General features: G+C 45.0%; 1 protein-coding gene across 25 annotated transcripts in view; it reads right to left on the reverse strand.

Moving 5' to 3' along the window:
• DLG2 (discs large MAGUK scaffold protein 2) overlaps positions 1-19,529 on the reverse strand; it is a 1,429,269-nt gene that overhangs the window by 538,350 nt on the left and 871,390 nt on the right. The gene's annotated exons all lie outside the window — the stretch shown is intronic.

Here is a 19,529-nt window from a genome sequence, read left to right on the forward strand (position 1 = left end):
ATGCCACAAGGGCTTGACAAGATGGATTTTGGAAGAAACATGCCTGGTTTGATGAGGAGCAGCCACCACATGCATGGCTGGGAACAACTCCCAAAGGCAGGGTTATAATTAGCAGTGGCGGCGGGGGGTTGGGTGGGTGGGTGGGAGACAGCTTGATCCAAGAACCAGTTCAATTCTCAGAATTAAGCACAGATTGAGTCCCAGTGAAATCAATGGGTCTAAACAGCCATTAACCTAGACAGAGTGGCTGAATTCATTTGTCAGTCACAGCTACAGAACCTGGACAATGGCCCATGGTGGCTGGGGATGATGGGAGTTGTAGTCCAATAATATCTGGGGACCCAGGCTTGAGAACCCCTGGCTTATAGCAATAGCAATAGCAATAGCACTTACATTTATATACCGCTCTATAGCTGGAAGCTCTCTAAGCGGTTTACAATGATTTTAGCATATTGCCCCCAACATTCTGGGTACTCATTTTACCGACCTCGGAAGGATGGAAGGCTGAGTCAACCTTGAGCCCCTGGTCAGGATCGAACTTGTAACCTTCTGCTTACAGGGCGGCAGTTTTACCACTGCGCCACCAGGGACTCATTTCTCTAAGAAGAGAAATTATGGATTTCTCTAAGAAGAGGATTCTGCTGATGGGTAATATAGGAGATTCCAATGCTAAGAAAATACACCAGTTTCCAAAACAGAGCCCAAAGAATGGCTTCTGGGACAGGCAGTTTCTATTCCAGGGAAATAAGAGCTTTAGCATCACAGGCAGGTGCTAATGGTGGTTGGGAGATGTCTTCTGAGGAATGATACATGTAACTGTATTAACTGCATCATTTCACATGTCCTGGCCCGGAGCCTAGAGAGGAAAACAAGCTTCTCTCTGCCATCTAAGAAAGCATCCAGAGGGCCAAAGTACATGTCACATTGCAGTCCACTGGAAGACCAGCAGCCTCAACTCTGCTGCAAAGCACCCTTGGGAGGGGGCGGTTTGCACTGGAGAAGGCAAAGCAGTGCCTGACCTTTCTCTGCCAGTCCCCCTGCTAGCTGCTTTTATTCCCACCAGTTAAGCATCCTCTTCCCCGCCTTCATCTATCACAAACCACTCCTGAGGGTACTTCCCAACTGGGACGGGGGTTGCAAGGGGGATGGAGTGGGAATCTGGCTAACATTACATGTAGTTTTAGTGAAGCTACAGCAACAATATACTGTGGCTCCATCTATGTAAATGGTGCATTACAAGGTATGAAGGGAGAGTTTTGATGGTGTGAGCGATGTATAATCTAGAAAACAGACAAAGGGGAGATGAAAGAGGAGGAAAGAGGGAAAGAGACAAGGGTAAACAAGAGAAGTATATGCTATTATTATAGTTACACATACTTAGGCTTTGTTTTCAGCGGGGTGTGGGAACTAAGCATCGTGCTTGAAGGGGTGGAGAGGTGCTCTTGCGGTAGTGAGCATGAATCGCCCCCTTTGTTCAGCAGAGTCTACCTTGTTTTGCATTTGGATGGCAGATTACATGGGAGCACTGCCTGTCGTAAGGTATCCCCCTTAGGCAGGGCTGCACAACTTTTGCCCCCAAGCTTTTTTTGGACAATGACTCCCATCAAACCCATCCACAGTGGCCAAGAATGAGGGATTGTGGGAGCTGTAACCCAATATCTGAAGAAGGGCCGAAGCTGTAGAGCCATTTTAGAGGGTAGGGCTGTAGTTCAGTGGTAGAGTATCTGTATGCAGAGGGTTCCAAGTTGACTTCCTGGCATCTCCAGGTAGGGTTGAGAAAGACCCCTGCCTGAAAACTGCTGCCTGTCGGAGTAGACAATACTGAGCTGGATGGACCAATGGTCTGACTCGGTAGAAGGCAGCTCCTTATGTTCCTAGGTAAGCCTTCAGGAAAAGATGGAATTTGTTTAGGCACTTGAAGGAAGAAAAATGGGGCGGAGATGCTTGAGGTAGCAGGACATGTTCCAGTGGCCAAGGGCGGTGAGACTGGTCAGGATATAAGAGCAGGGAGGCAAGGTATGGCGGAGTTTGAAACATTAGATTGAGACCTTTGTGCAGGATCTGGGATTAGGGATGTGCACAAAATTCGGCCAAATTTGATTCAAACCGTTTAAAGGAGTGGAGTTTCGCCTGAATCGATCCAAATTCACCTGAATTCAGTTCACATCCAGGCGAATTTGAATAGATTCAAACAAATCCCCACTCTGTTCAATGATTCAAAATCAAATTGATTCAAATTTGAATCAAATTTGGCCAAATTTCATGTACATCCCTATGTGGGAGTGGACAGGAAGCCAGTGCAAAGATGTAAGGAAACATCATTTCCTTAATGATGTATTTAAGAGAATGTCTTCTTCACCATGAGCCCCACTGCCTGTTAAGATCATCTGGAGAGGTTCGCCTGCAGTTGCCGCCAACTTGCTTGGCGGCTACTCGGGAACGGGCCTTCTCCGTTGCAGCCCCTGGACTTTGGAATGCGCTCCCTGTGGAAATAAGAGCCTCCCCATCTCTGGCAACTTTTAAAAAGGCACTGAAGACACATTTATTCACCCAGGCTTTTAATCAGATTTAGAGTTTAAATTTTTAATGCTAGTTTTAAATGATTTTAATGTTAATGTTTTTAATGTTTAAATGATTTTAACTGTTTAATTGATATAGTTTTGATTTTAACTGTTAATTTATTTTAATTGTTTTTATTTCTTGTAAACTGCCCTGAGCCATTTTTGGAGGGGCGATATATCAATCAATCAAATAAATAAATAAATAAATTGCCCCAAATGCTCTCAAGGTAAACTGAATGAATTTTAGTATCTCTGCTCAGAAAAGAGAATCTGTAGTGCTAATAACAATACAGTGTAGGACAGTTAAACAATGTTTGTCACCCGACTAGAACTCATTAAATAGCTCAGCATTATAATCCACATTAAAATAATTGTGTGCAATCACTGCAACACTGATCTATGATTCATGTGTCTTCAAGTGTTGCAGTGACTGCATGCAGCAGTTTTAATGCACATTAATTATAAGATTAAGCTCTGTAATGAGTATTGAGCAAGGTGACAAACACTGAGGTCATTCTCACCACTGGGCGGGCAGGGTGGTGGGTGGGTGTGGGAAAGGCTGCAGAAACCCACCTTCCCCACAGATTATCTCCAATGCCCGTCTGGGTGCACGGATCACATGCCCAGATGGTCCACCATTGCCCCAAGGAGGGCGGAGGCACGGGGGACGGGACTCATGGGGAAAGTAAACAGAAATCCCATTGTGGAAATCCCACAAATCACGGCACGATTGCATGGTACATTGTGGGGATCCACCCCCCCCCCAGTGCTTTTCCTGGCACATGATCAGGGAAATGTGGTCTATGATCAGGGAAAAATGTCCCTAGGGAGGTTTCCTGCCGAGGTGCTGCTAGGAGCCATGGGCCTTCCAGCAGTTCTTACAGGCAGCCTGGGTTTGGCTTCCTTAACTCAGACTTAGCTGCTCTTGAGAACAGCCTCATTGTTTAACTATCCTACATGGCTGACCTGAGTTGTAACAGTGCATTCCTAAATCTATCCTGCAAGACTGCTTTTTAGTCATGAATTAATACTTGGAGGAACAACAAGTCTATGGGAGGGGAGCTGATCTTGTGGTAGCAAGCAACTTGTCCCTTTGCTAAGCAGGGTCCATCCTGGTTGCATATGAATGGGAGACTAGAAGTGTGAGCACAGTAAGATATATTCCCCTCAGGGGATGGAGCCACTCTGGGAAGAGCATCTGAGGTTCCAAGTCCCCTCCCGGGCAGCATCTCCAAGATAGGGCTGAGAGAGATTCCTGCCTGCAACTTTGAAGAAGCTGCTTTCAGTCTGTATAGACAATACTGAGCTAAATGGACCAATGGTCTGACTCGGTAGAAGGTGGCTTCCTATGTCCCTAAGACCAGCGTAGCACCTCCTGGTCTAAATGTGGATTGGATATATGACTTGGGCATGATGCACTTTCATCTAAGCAAATGGTTTAATATCCCAGGTCTCTGTTTGTCATAATTTGCTTGATCTGTTATGTCTGAATTGCTGCCAGTTGGACAGGAAATGTCTATTACTTTGGGGCTAAAGATCTCAAAGTGGTTAAAACAAATGGAGTGCGTGCATTTAAGCTGCTCGAAAATGAAAGCGGCATCACCCTGGATGCATCTTCCCAAATGCTGTGTACAAACCAAAAATAAACCTCTAGATACATTTGCTCTGGGCTGAACACACATATGTGAAACAAAGACACATCTGGGAGAATAAAAATTATTAATCAGGTTTCGAGGGGGAAAGCCAGGAGCAGTGAGGAGGCTGGGCTTCGGTGGAACAGATTTTCCCCTCCAGCCAAAAGTATAAAAAGGAGGGAAATGAGGAATAACCTTGCTGTAATGTGCAGCTTGAGAAATAGCGTTTACACTTATTCCAGAGCTTCTCATATTTTTCTTATAACAGTAATCGGAGCCATAAACACTACAGCTGGCAGGTAATTACATTTCATCAAAGTCACAGAAGTCTTAACACAGCAAATCAATGTTCTAGGGAGGACAACTAGAAAATCTTAGGACACCAACTACATCCTTTGCATTGGTGGATCTTGAAGACACTCTAGTACTGAGGAGTCTGAGAGGACACTCCGGGGGGTGGGGCAACGCATCCCAGCACCCCAACCCCCCAAGCCACCGGCAGCAGCCCGTAATTGTCTGGGTGGGCACTCCACCTGCCGAAGAGGGAGCCCACGATCATCTGCGGGGAGGTAATCTTTTTAAGGCGTCCTCCCCGCTAAGCCTCTTGTCCTCGTGAGAAAGGGCTTACTGTGTGGAAACAGGTAGGAGGAAAACCCGGGTTGACGTTATTATTTATTATTTATTTAGCATATTTCTATACCGCCCCAAACGCAAATTCTCTGGGCCGTTTACAGGACAATAAAAACAACCAATAAAAAGATTAACATATTTCAACCATTCCAGTTTTAAAAGTTAAAACTATTAACTATTAAAACTAGCTAGTTATTGTGTGGGAACAAAGTAGAAGGAAAAGCTACTCAGGTTTTCCTCCTACCTCGCTTCCACACAATCACTTCTAAAAACTGGAAGCAGACACAGCTCCCAAACCCGGGGAGAACACAGTTTTTGATTGTGTGGATGACCTCTGTGTATTGTCAGGATTACACCCAGCAGTGTCTTGTGCATATGGCATAGGGTACTGCCATGACCCTATGGTCACGGAGGCATTCTGGCACTGCTGTGCAGGGATTGGCTCCTTCCATGCACAGCTAACATGGGAATATCATCAGCACACTCTTCTATAATTGTTGAGTGTTTGCACAAGTGTTGTCAGTGATGCTGGGATAGTGCCTATTGGAGCTGCTATGTCCTATGCTGCTTAATGTGGTATTTTACTGCCCACTGTGCTGCAGAAAATACACAGCATCCCAAATATACTGGCAGAGATGCTGCATGTGGTAATGCAAGTCATTCTGAATTGCCTGCACTGCTGAGGCCGTGCTGAGGCCATTTAACACAACACCCATGTTGTTGTAGAACAGGATTGGTGCATCCTTCCACAGCACTGTGTATGCTGTTCCAATGTACATGGTGTCCCAAAAGTGTAAGAGAACAATTTTAAGTAGGAGCATACCAGCCTTCTTCTGCAGCATCGTGTGTGGTTTTAGATGTCCACCACAGAACACAGGATCATAGGAAGCTGCCTTTAACGTTTATACTGAGTCAGACCATTGGTCCTGCTAGCTCAGCATTAGCTACACAGACTGGCAGCAGCTTCTCCAAGATTGCAGGCAGGAGTTTTTCTCAGCCCGATCTGGAGAAGTTGCCAGGGAGGGAACTTGGAACTTTCTGCATGCAAGCAGGCAGATGCTCTTCCCAGAGCGGCTCCATCCCCTGAGGGGAATATCTTACAGTGTTCACACTTCACAGGATTGTTTTGAGAAGAAACTTGAGTATGTAGTACACTGCTCTGGGCTCCTTGGAGGAAGAGCGGGATATAAATGTAATAAATAGATAGATGGATAGATAGATAGATAGATAGAAGATAGATAGTCTCCCATTCAAATGTAAACCAGGGCAGACCTTGCTTAGCAAAGGGGACAATTCATGCCTGCTACCGCAAGACCAACTCTCCCCCATGGTGGCATGGGTGGTTCAGAGTCACCCACATTACCCTGCATAGTATGCCGACCTCTAACATTAGTGGCCACCAGTGTAGCTGGGACTAAAGAGCCCCTGGTGGTGCAGTGGTAAAACTGCCGCCCTGTAACCAGAAGGTTACAAGTTCGATCCTGACCAGGGGCTCAAGGTTGACTCAGCCTTCCATCCTTCCGAGGTCGGTAAAATGAGTACCCAGAATGTTGGGGGCAATATGCTACATCATTGTAAACCGCTTGGAGAGCTCCGGCTATAAAGCGGTATATAAATGTAAGTGCTATTGCTATTGCTATTGCTACATCACTGCTCTGAGTCCAGACTTTAGAGCAGAGGTTCCCAACCCCTGGGCCCCCAGATGTTGCTGCACAACTCCCACCATCATCAGACACAGTAGCTATTGTGTCTGCTACTAATGGTGGCGATAGTCCAACCACATCTGGTCAGACCCATGGCTGAGAACCTCTGCTTTAGAGCATGAGTACTCAACTGGTGACCAGAAGGATTTTGCACCACCATTCATTCCTGGGCGGTGGTGGAGGAGAACTCCAGTGCACAAGGAAGGTTCCTTCCAGCAAATTGGATGGCTGTATCAGATGATACTCACTGACCTCATGCAGATTTCTGAGTCAGGCTTGTGCTCTGGCCTGAGCAACTAGGAGATCTGGTTTTAGGAATACAGGAACATAGGAAGCTATCTTATACCGAGTCGGACCATTGGTCCATCTAGCTCAGTCTTCTCTATACTAGGAGTTCCCAACCTATGGACATTCAGCTTTTGCTGAACTACAACTCCCATGATCCCCAGCCACAATAAATTGGGGCTGGGGATGATGGGAGTTGTAGTTCAGCAACAGCTGAATAGGTTGAGAACCTATGACTGGCAGTGGCTTACCCAAGGCAGCAGGCAGGAGTCTCTCTCAGTCTCCTCCTTCTCAGGGAGGGAACTTGGAACCTTCTACCTGCCGCATGCAGATGCTCTTCCCAGAGCAGCCCCCTACCCTGAGGGAAATATCTTATCCTCTCACATGCAGCCTCCAATTAAAAGGCAAATCAGGGCAGACACTGCTTAGCAAAGGGGGCAATTCATGCTTGCAACCACAAGACCGGCTCTCCTTAATGGCTACAAGTATCCAAGTAGTATACAAGTAGCCAATCAGCTGTCAGAAGCAGGCCACAGAAGACAGACAAAGACACATCTTTATACTTGGTGCCAGTCCACAACATTTGACTGTCTGGAGTGGAGCAACAAATGGGGTCCCCTCCATTCCCTCCGCTTTCTCCTTTGTCTAATAAGATCCTACCTCCTTCCTTCTTTCAAATCTCCCCTCCCCTTCTTCCTTTTTGATAGGGGAAGCAAAACTGTGTGGTGTCATTTGCTTCCTCTGCAGACTATTCATACTGTGCTGTCCCTAAGAACTGGCCACCTGAAATAGCCTGCATCACCCTGCCTCATGGTAGGGCGGCCCCTTATACAAAGTCAAACCACTGGCTATCTAGCTTAGCGGTTGCTACTATAGGCAAGGCTACAACACCTGGGGCTGTTTAGAAAAAAGACGACTGTGGAGAGACATGATAGAGGTCTATAAAATCATGCATGGTGTGGAGAAAGTGGTCAGAGAGATTCTTCTCCCTCTCACATAACACAAGAACCAGGGGTCATCCCATGAAATTGATTGCCAGGAAATTTAGGACCAACAAACAGAGGTACTTTTTCACACAACACATAATCAACTTGTGGAATTCTCTGCCACAAGATGTGGTGACAGCCAACAACCTGAATAGCTTTAAGTTGGGAGGGCTATAGGCCACCTCCAGCCTCAAAAGCAGGATGCCTCTGAATACCAGTTGCCAGGGAGTAACAGAAGGAGAGAGGGCATGCCCTCAACTCCTGCCTGTAGGCTCCCAGTGGCATCTGGTGGGCCACTGTGTGAAACAGGATGCTGGACAAGATGAGCATCAGACCAGATCCAGCAGGGCTGTTCTTATGAGCAGCACTCACTCTCCACGGTCTCAGGCAAGGGTCATCCCCAGCTCTACTGCCGAAAATCTTGTAATCTCGAAATGCAACCAACGAGCTATGCGCCCTTCCCAAGATGACCTATTAAAACAGTGCTTGAATCTTTACAAGAAGACTCAACAATCAATTCCTCAAACAAAGTAATGTGCCTTTTGATGTCTCCCCCCAATTAGAGCTGCAGCAGGACACGTCTAGTTTCAACAGTTTCCAATTGCCAGCTAGCTTGAGCTGGGTGGAATCTGATGTAAAAAAGTTAATGGTTCATTAAAGGGGGGAAATAGTGATTAAAGGTTGTGTTACTAAAGGATTCTGCGGAAAGATTTAAATAATGCCACCAATAATGCATTAACTGGACGAGGAGCTCAGCAAGCATAACGTTCAAGATAAAAGACTGTAGAGAAAGCATAACTGCCGAAAATGCATCTCTGATAATGAAAGGCAATTTGAAAATGCACGATATAGTTGATAGAGTCTGTGAGGTCATTCACACAATCATAAACTGTGTTCTAGCCGGGTTTGGGAGCTGTGTGTGCTCCAGAACCTAAGGGGTATACTCGTGAGTCAAATGGGCCGTAACCCAAAATTTGGCTTTAAAAAAGCCAATCTGCGTAGAAGTAACTGTGTGGAAGCAAAGTAAGAGGAAAACCTGGGTAGTTTTTCCTCCTACCTTGCTTTCACACAGCTGAAAACTGGGAGCACAGGCAGCTCCCAAACCCAGACAGAACACTGTTTTTGATTGTGTGAATGACCTCAATGTTTATCTTTTCTTAGCAACATGACATCCATTCTTAATTATTTTATTTATTTATTTATTTATTTACAGTCAGACAGGTGTTATTGACTGGTTTGTTTTATCCAGACATCAAGTCCTTCCCAAGGACCTGGGATAGTTGAATTTTATTGTCAATGTTGTTGCTGTTATAGATATCGTCGCAGAATATAGGCTGTTCCCAGTAAAGCTGCTTTTTGTAATTGGCTGGTGGTGATTTCTGTGGCCCCTATGGTGTTGAGGTGCTCTTCAAGGTCTTTTGGAACTGCACCCAGGGCGCCAATTACCACTGGGATTATTATGGTCTTTTCTGCCACAGCCTTTCAATTTCAATTTGTAGATCTTTAAGAACATAAGAACAGCCCTGCTGGATCAGGCCCAAGGCCCATCTAGTCCAGCATCCTGTTTCGCACAGTGGCCCACCAGATGCCGCTGGAAGCCACAGACAGGAGTTGAGGGCGTGCCCTCTCTCCTGCCATTACTCCCCTGCAACTGGTACTCAGAGGCACCCTGCCTTTGAGGCTGGAGGTGGCCCACAGCCCTCTGACTAGTAGCCATTGATAGACCTCTCCTCCATGAAGTCATCCAAACCCCTTTTAAAGGCAGCCAGGCTGTTGGCTGTCACCACATCCTGTGGCAGAGAGTTCCACAAGTGGATCACGCGTTGTGTGAAAAAGTACTTCCGTTTGTTGGTCCTAGACCTCCTGGCAATCAATTTCATGGAGTGACCCCTGGTTCTAGTGTTGTGTGAGAGGGAAAAGAATCTCTCTCTCTCCACTTTCTCCACACCATGCATGATTTTATAGACCTCTATCATGTCTCCCCGCAGTCGTCTTTTTTCTAAACTAAAAAGCCCCAGGTGTTGTAGCCTTGCCTCATAAGAAAGGTGCTCTAGGGCCCTGATCATCTTGGTTGCCCTCTTCTGCACCTTTTCCAGTTCTACAATGTCCTTTTTAAGATGTGGTGACCAGAACTGTAAGCAGTACTCCAAGTGTGGTCACACCATAGTTTTGTATAAGGGCATTATAATGTTAGCCGTTTTATTTTCAATCCCCTTTCTAATGATCCCTAGCATGGAATTTGCCTTTTTCACAGCTGCCGCACATTGAATTGACACTTTCAACGAGCTGTCAACCACAATCCCAAGATCCCTCTCCTGGTCCGTCACCGACAGCTCGGATCCCATCAGCATATACTTGAAGTTGGGGTTTTTCGTCCCAATGTGCATCACTTTACACTTGCTAACACTGAACCGCATTTGCTATTTTGTCACCCACTTCCCCAGTTTGGAGAGATCCTTTTGGAGCTGTTCACAATCCGTTTTGGATTTCACTACCCGGAAGAGTTGTATTTTGTGATTTTTTTCTATTTTTCTTCTTCTATTCTGCTATCCCCTGGTATTGCTATGTCGATTATTTTAACTTGTATTTCTTTCTTCTCGGCTACAGTTATATCTGGTGTATTGTGTGGCAGATGTTGTTGTTGTTGTTAACATTTTTATCCCACTCTTCCTCCAAGGAGCCCAGAGCAGTGTACTACATACTTAAGTTTCTCCTCATAACAACCCTTTGAAGTAGGTTAGGCTGAGAGAGAAGTGACTGGCCCAAAGTCACCCAGCAAGTATCATGGCTGAATGGGGAATTGAACTTGGGTCTTCCCAGTCCTAGTCTAGTACTCTAACCACTACACCACGCTGGCTCTTCTTAAGGATACTGCAAGCTGAGTGTTAGCAAAAGTTAACTCAGCCATGCCCAAGACATTAGACAAATGAAGCTCCAGACTACGACAGTGTGTGCAAGCTTGCACGTGTGTGAGTGATTTTTGCCACTCTCTTCTGCCCCCGGAAGTGCTCCCTGTGACCCAGAAGCGGGTCCCTGAAGATTGGGGATGAGTGGAAGTCCTCATATTAAGATCATCTGGGGCGGTCCGGTTACAGTTGCCAACAGCTCATTTGGTGGCTACTCAGTACCGGGCCTTCTCTATGGCTCTGGAATGTGCTTCCTGTCAACACCAGTGCTTCTCCAGCCCTGGCTGCTTTTAATAAGACCCTCAAGACATTCTCTCAGGCTTTTAGTTAATTAATTAATTTTATAATGCTTGTTTTGTAAAAATGCTTTCATTGTTTTATCCTGCTTTATACTTGTATTTTAAATTACGTACACTGCCTAGAGATACACAAATATCCCTAGGCAATATATAAACATGATAAATAATTTTTAAAAAACAACAACAACAAATAAAATAAATATTCCATTTCACTGTTGGTTGGCTCTGTCCCAGATTCCAGTCCATCTGCCTTCCTTTATTTGGAGCATTGCTAAAATTAATTTCAGAATTAGTACATGCAATAGTTTGCTGCAGAAAGACACATGTGCATTTCTTAGGAATAACATAGGAAGCTGCCATATACTGAGTCAGACCATTGGTCCATCTAGCTCAGAATTTTCAACACAGACTGGTAGTGGCTTCTCCAAGGTTTCAGGCAGGAATCTCTCTCAGCTCTATCTTGGAGATGCTGCCAGGGAGGGAACTTGGAGCCTTCTGCATGCAAGCAGGCAGATGCTCTTCCCAGAGTGGCCCCACCCCTAAAGGGAATCTCTCTTACGGTGCTCACACATGTAGTCTCCCCATTCAAATGCAAATCAGGGCTGCTTAGCAAAGGGGACAGTTAAATCACCCCAAGGGGAAACTCTGATGCAATTTCATCAAGAGCCTGAATGCACAGCTTCAATCTATGCACAGATACATTTGTACAGATTTGTAAGGAATAAAGGAAAGTGGGGGAGGTCATGAACTTAAAACTGCAGAGCATTTGGAAGAAAATCTGGAATTCAAACAACAGAAGAAAGGCAAGCACCAGAATGCAGAAGAACCCACAAATCTGGAGAGAGGTTTGTATGGGAAGAAGTTTGCAAGCGGCCCTTCCTAGAACGAATGTCTGGAAGGGTAATGGAGCTTTGCTCCAAGAACACACACTTCAGTCTGGGAAAACTCAATTTATGGTAATGGCCACTAAATAAATTATAAAGCTTTTTGCAGCAAACAGCAGGCAAAACAGTACTAGATAAAGCTGGCACCAGACCAGCCATTATAAATGTCCCTTCCTGGAGCTGCAGTTTCTGCTTCCTCTGGATTCTTCTATGGACAGTCAGCTACATATCCTAAAAAGCATCATAAGAACATTCCCGTCTGGCTAAACTTCCCATATTTTAACAAATGAAGGAGGGGGGGAATCGAAATATTCTAAATAATAATAGTGAAAAAAATAGATATTCTTCACTCTCTCACAATTTCAAAATGGCAGAAGAATGTATTACATGGATCACGGATTTGTTTTTAAAAGGGGGAAAGCTAGCTAGCTGACTTAGGAATTCTGCTAGTCCTATCAATGTGTTTTAGGCTTTGTCGGGATGTTTTGCCCAAGAAGACATCTTCAAATGTTGCTTTAGGCAAAATTCAGCAACAGCTAAAAGATGTCTCTACCTCTCTTCCTAGGAAGCAATTTCACCAGTTCTCAAAACTCTTGGTTTCCCTTTGAAATTCGTCAGATAGTTCTCCTGAGGGGAAAATCAATATTCTCTTCAGAATCATATTCACTGTAGTCTTGCTCCATTGCCAAGATAACTCTTTGGAAGCTGTCACCCTGTCTTATCCTGGTTTCTTGGAGAAGCTGCTGCCAGTCTGTGAGGACAATACTGAGCTAGATAGACCAATGGTCTGACTCAGTATATGGCAGTTTCCTATGTTCCTATCCACAGTGGGATGCAGGGAATTGGACAGAATCATGTCCTAGGTCTGATGCTGTCCATCCCTGTCTCCTGGGATAATTGACTGACACATACACATACATCCCAAAATGTTGGAAATGGTTAATTCAGTACTCTTTGTGAAACTCATTGAGTGATGTGAATTACACGATCAGATCACCCAACCAGATGGCTTTTCAGCTGGTGCGTATCTATTCTATTTGTGCCAGTTCTCTCAACTGTTTCTTGCAAACATGTTATGTGGTTGCTGTTAGGCCTTGCAAAATCAGCACAGTACATTCAGACATGGTCCAAAAAATTATAAATCAGAGGGATTCAGAGAAGTCCAAACGGAACTTAAATACCCCAGTTCAGCTTGGACTTCTCTGACCTCCTTCAGAAAAATTCCAAAGCTCCAAAAGGGGGCAGGAGCCCTCCCTTTTGATGCAAGTGTGGCCGGAGGGGGGAGCCCATCTTCTGCCTTCTACCTGCCCATCTGCCCATGCAGATCTCTCGCTCTCTTTTTGCAGTTAAAACAAGTTTTTTAGCCCATTTTTAACTCACAAACACACAGCAGCCAATTTCTGGGGAGCTCATGCAATTCTCTGGTGTTACATCACTTAGATTCTCTGATTACATCACTTCCTCGGCACTTTTCTTCCATGTTCAGAGAGTATCTGGGGTTACTTTTATAATTTGCCTAAAGGTTTGTCTGACCTGGATGCTGAAGGATCCAAAGGACCCCAAACCGACATCGGCAGGGTCTGATCCCGACTTCCACATTCATTCACAGGCCTAGTTGCTGTCCCCCATCCAGATCTAAAGCACTCTCTTATTCCTGGGGATGTTTCAGGAGGTGTGATAGTTTCCAGGCAGAAGCATGACTGGTGCTGGGAACTGCAATTTGCTAGGGACTATATAATATAGTGTGTGCATGTAAAACAACCAGTGTTTTACATACGCACACACAGAACCCAGGAGACTTCTAAAAACAGATAAGGCATTTCCTCAAACCCTTATCAAGAAAGTTTGTAATTACAAAGGAGTAATTATCCATTCTTCTTCTGAAAAGCTAGAGATGCACAAGCCAGGGGTATAGCTATAATTGAGTAGATGGGTTCAAATAATCCGGGGGCCCCAGCTCCAGCCCTCCCTATTTTCATTATCTCCCTCACTCCAAAGAGCTTCTGGGAAGAGGGGCAAACACGGTCCCCTCTTCCCTAGCTGCATCCCTGGGGTGAGCTTTCCCAATCACACCTCAGATCAGTTTGGAAGTTATCTGAGATCTTCTAAACCAAAGAGGTGAATCATCCCCCTCTAATCCCCCTCAACTTCACTGAACTCAGGGCACATTCAAAGGCAAAACTGAGGGTGGGTGGGAGGAGGCAACCCCCATAGTGAAATGGTGAGGAGTGGGCTTCTCCCAGCAAAAGCTTTGGCTTTTACTCAGGCACACTCTGAATTTGGCACCAGTTCAATGCAACAGAGGCACAGGGGCAAGGGGAAGCCAGTCCCCTATGGGTGGGGGGAAGATTAGAGTTGCTCCACACCATGAGTTTGCCTTTAGACCTGTGCTGCACAATTTTCCAACCCCAGATAAAAGAAGAAACTCATCCACCAAAGAGAACATAAGAACATAAGAACAGCCCTGCTGGATCAGGCCCAAGGCCCATCTAGTCCAGCATCCTGTTTCACCAGATGCCTCTGGGGAGCCCACAGGCAAGAGGTATATGCATGTCCTCTCTCCTGCTGTTGCTCCCCTGCAACTGGTATTGAGAGGCATCGTGCCTCTGAGGCTGGAGATGGCCCACAGCCATCAGACTAGTAGCCATTGATAGACGTGTCCTCCATGAATCTGTCTAAGCCCCTTTTAAAGCCATTCAAGCTGGTGGCCATCACCACATCACATGGCAAGGAATTCCATAGATTAATTATGCACTGTGTGAAAAATTACTTCCGCTTGTCGTTCCTAAATTTCCCAACCTTCAGTTTCATGGGGTGACCCCTGGTTCTAGTGTTGTGAGAGAGAAAGAAACATGTCTCGCTGTCTATCCTCTCCACTCCATGCATAATATTACACACCTCGATCATGTCTCCCCATAGTCACCTCTTTTCCAAGGTAAAGAGCCCCAGATGCTGTAGCCTAGCCTCATAAGGAACATGCTCCAGGCACCTGATCATTTTGGTTGCCCTCTTCTGCACCTTTTCCAGTTCTACAATAGCCTTCTTAAGATACGGTGACCAGAGCTGTACACAGTACTCCAGATGTGGCTGCACCATCGATTTGTATAAGGGCATTATAATATTAGCAGTTTTCTTTCCAATCTCCTTCCTAATGATTCCTAGCATGGAATTAACCTTTTTAACGCTACCACACACTGAGATGAAACTTTCAATGAGCTGTCCACCACGGCCCCAAGATCTCTCTCCTGGTCAGTCACTGACAGCTCAGATCCCATCAGCGTATACTTGATGTTGCGGTTTTTCGTCCCAATGTGCATCACTTTACACTTGCCAACATTGAACTGCATTTGCCATTTTGTCACCCAGTCCCCAAGTTTGGAGAGATCTTTTTGGAGTACTTCACAATCCACTGTGGATTTCACTACCCTAAATAGTTTAGTGCTATCTGCAAATTTGGCCACTTTGCTGGTCACCCCAACTTCTAGATCATTTATGAACAAGTTAAAGAGCACTGGTCCCAGTACCAATCCCTGGGGGACCCCACTTCCTACCTATCTCCATTGTGAAAACTGTCCATTTATTCCTACTCTGTTTTCTGTCCTTCAACCAGTTACTGATCCACACATGAACCTGTCTCCTTATTCTATGACTGCTAAGTTTACTCAAGAGCCTTTGGTGGGGAACTTTATCAAAAGCTTTTTGGAAGTCCAAGTATATGATGTCAGAGAATCAGCGGCATCAAACTTCTGCTCATGTCATACCTGAGAAGAGTGGGCAGGCTACACAAATATGCCATTGTATCAAGTGCACAAAATGTATTACCTGACTCATTGGCATTATGCTGTCCAGAAAGACAGTACAAGGAACAACCATTAAGTTGAAATAAAAAGAAAGAAGGCATGCACATTAACCCTAAGCCAGGATTGAAGAATATTCAAAGAGAAGTTCGAAATGGGTCCTACATGCCCTGTGCAATGCGGACGGATTTTAAGGGTACCCAGAACAGCTCAAAACATATATGAGAATTCACATTCACAGGCAGAAGATCCAATGTAGAAACAGAGGCTTTCTTCTTGCTGTAATTTGGAGCCGAATATGGAATTAAAAATGCAGAGGTGGCAGAAAAAAATGTTCAAATATTTAGGAGCAGGGCAGATCAAGGCCTTCTGATATTTCATGCAGCAGCACCACTGAATCTGGGAGGCATACCCTAGACCCTCTTGGAAGACTGCCAGGGATCCTGGTGCACAATGCTCAGATCACACATGGCTGTGCACAATCTGTAACTTGTACCCAAGCATAATCTGCAACATTTAAAGGGATGGTGGGCACATTAAATAGATCATTGAGAAATAGGCTCTTCAGCTGGCTAGTCAAGTGATAATGTAGATGATCTAAATATCTAAATATGAGATGATGACCAAAGAGCTAGGGCTATCTTAGGCTGCATTAACAAAAAGCATTAACAAAAGTTTTCAGATCATTCTGCTCCATTCACAGCTGGTCAGACCCCATGAAGAATACTGTGTCAAATTTTGGGCCCCACCTTTCAAGGATGTGGTTGAACTGGAATGGGTTCCAAGGAAAGCAACCAAGATGGCGAGGGGTTTGGACACCAAGTCCTATGAAGGACAGTCAAAAGGAGAAGAGAAGATTAAGCGGTGTGTATGTGGGCGCGGGGGGTGGGGGATATGATAACTGTCTTCAAATACCCAAAGGGCTGTTGCACAGGAGGCAGAGTGGACTTGTTCCATGTTGTTCCAGAGAGCAGGGCTGCAGCCAAGGGGTTGAAACTGGAAGCACATTTAGGTCAGGCATTAGGAGGAATTACATAGGAAACGCTGCCTTAGACCAAGTCAGACCATTGGTCCATCTAGCTCAGGCCTGCTGAACTCCACCCTGGCTGTTTTGGACTACAACTCCCATAATCCCCAGCCACAGTGGCCAAGAGCCAGGGATTATGGCCAACATCTGCAGGAGGGCCGAAGTTGAGCAGGCATGATCTAGCTCAGTATTGTCTACACAGACTGGCAGCAGCTTTTCCAAGGTTGCAGGCAGGAGTCTCTCCCAGCTCTCTCTTGGAGATGCCATGGAGGGAACTGGGAACCTTCTGCATACAAGAATGCAGGTGCTCTTCTCCTGAGCTATGATCCTATCCCCTAAGGGCAAGATCTCATTGTGCTCACACATCAAGTCTCCCATTCAAGTGCAAACCAGGGCAGACCCAGCTTAGCAAAGGGGACAATTCATGTTTGCTACCACAAGACCAGCTCTCCTCTTTGGTTTCCAAGCTGTAAGAGCTGTTCAGCTGTGGAACAGCCTTGCCTTGATCAGTGATAAGTTCTCTTTCTGTACGTCTTCAAACAGAAGCTGGGTGGCCATCTGTCAGGGGCGCTGTAGCAGTTTCCTGCACTGAGCAGGGGGTTGGACTAGATGACCTCCCAGGTACCTTCCAACTCTAAAATGCAGTGGTTCTACAAAAAGCACTCTTGGTGCAACCCACTTCTCCCATCAGCTTCAGATGTAGCTAGATTAGCCAATAGTCATCTGTAAACATGAACCATCTGCTAACATCTGCAGAAGACCAAGGTACATGCCATCTACAGCAGGATCCAGGCTCTCTCACACACAATTATTCATTTCAGACCACAGGGGATGTCAGCTCCGCCATTCATTTCTGAACAAAACTTCAGCAGGAGTTGAATATAAGGACAAAAGGTGAAACATTTCTTCATACCTGTCAGAAACTGTGCATCCGCCTTTAACCTTTGTCTGATGAATTCAGGTACAATTATTTTAGTTTATGCAAAAGAGGAGGCTCTTTTTCTAGGGCAGAAAGCCAGCAGCAAAATCAAGCTGCTTTCACAGGACCTGCTTGTGAATATATTCTAACTTAGAAGCGTAAGTTTCATTGCTTTAACATAAGAATTTGTCTTCTACCTTAAGCAAATGCACTTGTACAACCAGCTAGCACAAATCTGCACACACACACCCAAAAGGACTAAACTGCAATTACATTAAGCCAGAGCTGTACAACCTCAGCCCTCCAGCTGTTGGTAGACTACAGCTCCCATCATCCCCAGCCACAGTGGCCAATAGCCAGGATGAAGTCGGCAAGAGGACTAAAGCTTTGCAGCCCTATGTCAATCCCATTATTAGCACCGGCAGACATTTCTTTTTGAAATAGCAGCAAAACTGTGTGCCCCCCACCATGGATTGGATTGTGGTGGGGAGTTGGGAGCCTAAACCCTAGTCTCTCCATGTACCCCATAGTTCTCAGCTGGATCAGACCCCCTATGGCTATTTGCCAAGGAAAGGAGCTCCCATTAGTACATGATGAACCAGCTGGGGTAGGACACTGTGATCTTCTGTGCCCACTGTGATTTCTAACAAGGTCGACACCCCAGGAGATAGAAAACAGATGACAACACTGCAAGACTGTCAGCATGTTATCGTGCTTTTATTGTCCTGGCCATTGGGCCTGCAGTGGCCAAATTATTTTGTTTGTGTTTTGTTTTGAGCTCGAAACAAAATGCAGAATCCATTTCATGCACACCCCTACTCGGTTTCTGTCATTTTTATTTTTGTAGTCTTTTTATACCACTCCTTTTGAAAAATAAATAATGAACATAATGCAGGTTTATTATAAAGAATGGATGAATACACACACAGAGAGGAGCTCAAGGGAAAGAGATAATATTGTGCTGCTGAAAACATGTCAATGGTGCTTTTAAAAGAAAATAATTATAAATGACATCTCCTATTGTTACAGAAGTACAAACTGTAACCCTTCTCTTCCAAGAAGGTTATCCAGAAGAACACAATCTGATACTTGGCTTTTAAAATTTGTTTATATTAATGTTTTGAGAAAGAAGCTATATGAATTGAATGGTAAGGTCATTGTATAACAAGATGCACAACAAAGGGATTTTGTTAAATGAGCAGGAGGGAGATGTCCGAGCGATTCAAAACCCGTGAAAGTCTTTATTTAAATGATGCCCGATAAGACACAGAAATGTGCATAATGAGTGCTAAGTATGGTTCATGCTGATGTTGTTTATGAAGGCTCAGGGCTCTAGATACTAGCCTTTAAGACACTTTCATCTCAAGTGAAGTGGTTCAAATCTGAAGAGATGTCAAATAGTGGTGTTGCGGAAACATGTCATTACCCAGCTCAGAATACAATTTTGCTCAATTTGTAATAACTGGCCCTTAGTAAAAGCAGAATTCAGTACTCTGAATAAAGCAACTTCAGATGTTCATAATGTCTAATTTGCATCTAAACAGCCTAATCCTGGGAATAAGCTATAGCAACTATAGCTTATAAGCTATAGCAACTATAGCTGTCACCGCATGAACTGCTTATGCTGAAGCAGTTCATGGTGGGGCAGAGATACTTCTCATATGCCTGATGCATGATGGGGCAGACCAGAGTGAGGAGAGGCTCACCACCTGCATCTATATCCAAATCAGAAACTTCAGCCCACCATCAACAAGTGGAAATGAAAATGAAGGTGACCACAGCAGGACATTTCTAACAGAAGAAATGAATGAAGGGAGACAGCAAGGATATATTAGCAGAAAACCACATGATGCAACATGATGGGAAGAATGCACATGCACACAAATACCATAAGGATC

This window comes from Hemicordylus capensis, chromosome 3, assembly GCF_027244095.1.
Source record: "Hemicordylus capensis ecotype Gifberg chromosome 3, rHemCap1.1.pri, whole genome shotgun sequence".
Taxonomy (NCBI): domain Eukaryota; kingdom Metazoa; phylum Chordata; class Lepidosauria; order Squamata; family Cordylidae; genus Hemicordylus; species Hemicordylus capensis.